General features: G+C 36.9%; 1 non-coding gene across 1 annotated transcript; it reads left to right on the plus strand.

Moving 5' to 3' along the window:
- Nucleotides 1-556: 556 nt before the first annotated feature.
- Nucleotides 557-662, plus strand: LOC131224443 (small nucleolar RNA R71). The gene has a single exon (XR_009160927.1). It is a non-coding gene; the product is annotated as a small nucleolar RNA R71 (small nucleolar RNA).
- Nucleotides 663-6,819: the final 6,157 nt, after the last annotated feature.

A 6,819-nucleotide genomic window follows, 5' to 3' on the forward strand; every position in this document is an offset into this window, starting at 1 on the left:
TTCCCTTGATTTAGAATTTGATTAGGGAATCCTTGAGGAGAAGCTGTTTGTTCATTCCTCCAACTGAAGTTTGGATGATTTCTCCAACTAGGATTGTATGTATTGGAAGTAGATTCACTGAAAGGTCTTTGGTAATTGTTCACGGCATTAGATTGCTCATTCAGTATCTCTTGAAAAGCAGGTATTGTTAGACAATTTTCAGTTGTGTGAATGTTACAAGCACAAATACAGTAAACAGTTTCCTTAGCCTTATCCTTCTTTAGTTTCATGACCTCGAGTTTTCTTGTGAAATTAACCACTTTAGCATTTATATCATCGTCTTATTTCAGAAGATATATTCTGCCCCTCTCCTTTGATTGAGTAGGCCTAGAAATGGTGCTAGATTTTGGGGAGATGTCCCATAATTGTGTGTTTTTAGCAAGATTGTCAAAATAATCCCACACATCATCGACCTCTTTGTCATGAATTTCCCATAACACATTGTCTCGACCATTTGGCGCATGGAAGAAATCAACCCATCATAAAAAAAAAAAAACTTATTTTTCGTCAAGTTTCAAAACCATGTTGTGGGCATGAATTGACAAGATCCTTGAACCGCTCTCAACATTGGAGGAATGTTTCATCTTCCTTCTAGGCGAAGTTTGTGATTGTTTTCTAAGGGTATTCATTTTATGATATGGGAATTTTTTTTTTAATGAACTCCCTTGTCATGTCGTTCCATCTACCAATAGATCATGGACGTAGTGAGTACAACCATCTCTTAGCCTTCTCTTACAAAGAAAAGGGAAAGAGTTTCAGCTTGATCGTGTCCACAGACATGTTTGGAAAATATAAAGTGGCTATAATCTCATCAAACTCTTTCATGTGTAAATATGGATTTTTATATTCAAGTCCATAGAATTTTGGAAGGAGTTGGATCACCCCAGGCTTGATATCCATGTCTTCTATTATCTGGAAAAACCATACAGGAAGGTGTGCTCACCCCTACCAGTTGTAAATAATCTCGTAAAGAACGAGGCGAGGGTGCTTGATGCACCTTGTTTTCATCTTGGATTTCCTCAACCCTAGGTTGAGGTAGATTTGGAGTTTAATTGGCCGGTTGATTGGCAGCCATAACTTCAGTTAAGTCTGTGGATCTCGAGTGGTTTCTAATCCTGTGATGAATATATAACCCCTCAACCAATCTTCCTTCACTCAAGAGATGTCGAGTGTTATCACGGACCTACTTGGGCATGAAATACTCTCAACCTTCAATCTCAGAATCTAACTTAAACCTAAAAAGAAAGAGGGAAATAGAAATTTAGAAATAGAAAGAGAGAGAATTAGAAAGAAGTTATCAAATTAGAAGTTTCTATATTAAGATCCTGCAAAACAAAAAACAAATTAGTTTCTAAAAAAAATTAGGAAAGTTTCTAACCTATAAATAGAAAGTAAGTTAGTTTCTAAAAAAAATAAATCAAAAATAAAAAACCTAACCTAAAATTAGAAAGTAAATAAATCATAATCTTAACCTAATTCCAAAACTAATCAATCTCAAAAAAACACAACCATTAGTCCCGTACATCGGCGCCAAAAACTTGTTCACAACTCCAAGGGTAGGGTCACGATGTAGTAATAATCTCGATGAGACCGAGGTTGAATCCACAGGGACTGAATTTGTGTGTCTTCTGAATTTAATGAAAACTAAAACTTGATGAAGAACTAAAGCAAAAAATCTAAATTTGAATAAGTAATTTTGAGTAACAAGTAAAGTATCAATTAAAAGTGGGAACTAGGATGCCAAGGATCCACTTGTAGCAATATTTGAGATTCTACCTTGCTTAATTCAAGAGATCTAACTAGAATCAAAATCCCATCATATCTAGTTGGAAGAAGAGATGGTCAAATCTATGAACTTCTCATTTATCTAGTCTTAATGGAGGAGATTGTGGTGAATTGGAAGGGAGTCCATCACCTAGCCATGACCAGGGGATGATGGCAAATAACAGGATTTACCAAATCCACAATCTCAAATAGAAAAGAAGATATTTAAATCTATTGCAGATCTATTGTAATTTGAGTCACAACAAACCATTAAAAACTGAAAATATTCCTTAGAATCAACTAGAATTCATTGAATTTCAAACATAAACATGAATTAAAACAAAGTAAACATCCCAATCACACTACAAGCTTCACCTCTTAACCCTAGCTAAGAGGTTTAGCCAACCATGGACATAATTGAATTTGAATCTCTTAAGAAAATCATAAAAACATCTAAGGAAGAAGAAGGACTCTTGGCGGTGGCTCTCCACGCTTTTGCTCCACTCCTTAAACCCTGGAATATGCTTAAGAATGTCTTAGGGACTGTTATTTATAGTTGTGAATCCTCCTCTTAGGCACCGAATTGGAATTTTCACAAACTGCCTCAAATTACACAATCCACGTCGATCCTGTACAACAACTCTGCGCGATTTTGGTGGCACCAAAGTTGGTTCAATGGCACCGAAGTTGTATTTGGAAATTTTCACATATGCAATTGTATTCTGCAGAGTACTTAGGTGGCACTGAAATTGGCTTAAGTGGCATTGAAGTTGGTTTTGGTGACACCGAATTAAGATTATGTGGCATCGAATTAAGCTGTTTTCTTATTGGACTGTTTTGTACACTTTTGGTGGCACCAAAGTTGGCTTAGGTGGTACCGAAATGTCCTGTTTTTCTATTGTTTAACTTGTGCCTTTATCAATCTTTTCTTCATCCTTTGTACTTGGTTATCTTGGATCTTAGGCATGAGAATTCTCCATTCTTGGTCTCCTAAGATCCCTCCTTTGCCTTGGTGATTCTTGAGCATTAAATTCATGCTTTTAACATTCTTTTCAATCCAAGCTCTTAGATTCACCTTGCAACACAAACTTGTATAAAATCTAACATTAAGTATTACCATGTTCTTAAAACCAATATATAAATGAGGCATAATATGCAATATTTAACCCTCAACATATAACAACAATTACTGGGTACCACTTGAATGAATCTAATCAATTACATTAGATCAGGGGAAAATACAATTCGAAAGTCAAAAGTTCTAAGATGCTACCGTAACTTTTGTAATCTCAAGTGAAAAACAAGTACACGCTGGAGGAAACCCACGTGCACACTACCAAATAACCATTGCGATGGATGAGGTAATTTCACAACATGACCCTCGCTGAGGTTCCCAAATCAAGACGTTCATCTATAATAGAATGTACTAGTGCATACCATGCTTTAAGGAACACCTTTGAAGTAAAGGTCCTGCTAGTAAGAGCCAAGCTGACTTGTACATGGTAGGGGTGCACACGGATCAGTTCGGTCTGGTTCTGGGGTAAAACTGGAACTAAACCATTCCTAACGGTTCTGGGATTTTCGGAACCAGAACTGGATCGTTAACACACTAGAACTGAACCAGAACCGGACCATGAAAACCGGTTCGGTTCTAGATCAATGCATAAAATTATTACACTAAAAGAACACTAAAAGAAATGAAAATTATTGCAAAATTTTCAATTCCTCAAAGGGAGGTTGAAATGCCAACCAAATATATTAATGCATAAATGTGGGTGTTAAATCCATTCCATATATGTGGGTGTAATCTGATGTGAATGTTAAATCCATTCTATTCCATAATATGCATATACGTGTCCATGTTACTGTATATTTTAAAAACAATAATAAATTGTGTCAGTTATTGTAATGTTTAATCATAAACATCATGGGTAGATGGTTAGAAATAGCTTGGGCCAAACAACAAATCCTCCTATACCAACCTCTCCAAGTGTATGATGATAACCATATTCCTTCCACAACTCTACCTGCAAAGCTATAATCTTGATCAGGACAACACTAAAATTTCCTTCGCCCAGATCTGCTCCTTGGACATGGGTAGTTGGATCAACTACATGCACCTCACCACGAGCAATTACCTGTTTCTTCCAATCGCAAAGATCGCATCTCTTGTAAATATTCATCAAATCAGGCTACATGTACAACTATAACATGTTATTAGTATTTTTAAATGGATCTAGGTGCATATAATCATAAGCTTAAATTAGTATTAGAGAAACATATACATACCAACGAGGCATGACTAGATTTAAATGGAGGTATTGTCAGTGGATCCACATCCCCTTGTTCCCCTTGTTTATCTACAATACAATTAACCTTCTAATGGAGTTCTCCTAGGCTTTTCTTCATTTGACCTATTTCCTACATCAAACTATCTTGAACCCGCGTCACCATATTGAGCTTATCTACAACAGGGATTGTCTTCTTCAATGCAATCTTGCCTGCATTTTCATGTATACCCCGCATGAACCCTCTACTATCACTCCCAATTGACTATAAATAGAATTGCAAGTCGATTTATCAGAGAATGCATAAGTCTAAATAAACTCAAGTATTGGAAGGACAGACATATATACCTGTGTAAGGGCATCATCTACACTGGTAATCCGAGATGCAGGATTACTACTCTGAATTGACTTTATTTTTTCCTATGACAACATCCAAAAGAAAAATTAGCAACTAAAAGTTACAGTTAAAATTCATATGGATAATGTGTAACACCCTGAATTTCAAGGGTCGAGCAAAGCTCAACTCCCAAGATCCGGTGCATCACTTATGTAACATGGATGATGATGATCAGATTTCGTCCATATGAATGAGATAAACATGAGTAGGATTATACTAAAACTTTATACATACTCCGAGTGCAATTTAATTAAGTAAGCGGAAGACTTAAATACGAGTATTAAAACATGAAAGTGTTTCACAAACCGGAGTATGAGTATGTACCAAGCTAAATATACACAAGTATTATTTCAAAATATACAAAATATTAAAATGTAAATGTTCAACTAATCCAGGTATTCCTATAATCCCATCATAGCAGCACGAGGTTTACATAGACCTGCTAGAGAGCTGAGCATAGGAGAACTCTTCCTCCTCATCTACGAGTCCAACTCTGTTGCATATACATCCCCATCACCTGCATCTATAACAGAGTCTGGTTGGTGTTTTAAAACACCGTCCTAGAGTATGAGTGAATGATCAACTCAGTAGTACTATAAGGCAAAGGTTAACATGTTATCAATCCAATCAAGCAGTAATGAAAAAGCAGCATAGCAATCACTTCCTAGCTATTCTTATTAATGTGGAAATGAAGTACAAGTAATGATGCATGCTCTCACACCAAAACTCCCTCAAGCGACTTTGACACCTTTGTCGTGCATGCCATCACTTCCTCAACAAAGTGCAACTACAACACCAAAGCACATCCTAACTAATGTAGGACCAACCATACCCAGCGACCTACCTACTGGAGCGCTATTTTCGAAGGGGGTCCGGATCAGATAGCTCACCCCAACCCATGCTCGGACCATAGCTAGGCTACACTAGGTATTAAATACAATGTGATGTATGGTCATGTTAGCTGGGTAATTAATAATTAGGTTTATTGATACAGTAAATTCGGAAAGCTAAGGTACCTCCTTTTATATCATTAACCCGAACGAATAATCCATCTAGGGTCGTCAATCCTAGTTAACCACACACGATAGGCAAGTTATAGGGCATCACCCTTAATGAAAAGCAGTCGATGGACAAATTCAAAAGTTGATACTCGCGATCACTACGGGGTGGCTAATCACCTCGGCGTAGGCCGACGGCTCGAACACAGTGTCCCATACCATTGTATTCAGTTCATGAGTTTAGGTTGCTCACTGGTCACTACGGGGAGGCTTGTCACCCCAGCGTAGGCCAACATCTCGACCACGGTGTCCCATACCATCATGCCCGGCTCATAAGTCTTAGCGGATCATGTACCATAGTTGAAGCAGGTTCTTACACTGGTGGAGGTATCTTAGATTCAAACAGTGGCATCCATACCTGGTGAACATATAATAGGCCAATTGGTTTGTTAAGTAAATTTGATTGGTATGAGCACACACTGATTAAATCGACATAGAGTGCATAAGCACCCTGTGTGGCCTAACCACTGTCGAGAATCCTCGTATGACTCGGATTCGTCGAATTATCCAATGTGGCGAAACTAACTCAACCACCCGAACAGGGAAGGTTACCGATTACCTAGACTAGGTTGTAATCCCAATGTTACTCAAGAGCATTAGGCAGACACGCGATAATCATAACAATATTTAACTAACAATTCAGATACTACACTCATTTGAGCATTTTGTCAACACATTGACCATGTTACCAATTTTATCCATATATTTGAATAGAAGCAAAGATGAATACCTAAAAGAATTATACATATGTATAAAGCAATACAAAATCCTAAGTTAATACTTGTAACAAGTACAAATCATCAACGATTTCTCATTTAGACAATTTAGCAAACACTTAGGCTATAATACACCAATACATAGACTAGGTTAATTACAACATATAATGCTACAAATCCTTATACAAATTAGATTATAAAACATATGACAAACATGAACCTTAAATTTAAAATCATGGCAAGCATAAATCACAATTTCACACTCAATCAAACATTTCAACAAACACATGGAATGCACCTTATATTCAACACAGTTCACACATGTATAGTATATCAAAAATGTTGTAACTAAGATCATATGGTAGTAATCAAGTCAAACATAAATCATTGCTAACATTGAAAGCCTTAAAAACCATAACCTAAACGTTTATAGTCCACACCTTTCGTCGGAATGCTCGTTTCGAACTTGGTTCGAATCCTACGTTCCCAAATACAGAACAACGGGTACCTAAACATTAAAATAGGTTAGCTATTTCATCGTTTACTCTATTAGGATC

The sequence above is a fragment of the Magnolia sinica genome, chromosome 13, assembly GCF_029962835.1.
Source record: "Magnolia sinica isolate HGM2019 chromosome 13, MsV1, whole genome shotgun sequence".
In the NCBI taxonomy this organism is placed as follows: Eukaryota; Viridiplantae; Streptophyta; class Magnoliopsida; order Magnoliales; family Magnoliaceae; genus Magnolia; species Magnolia sinica.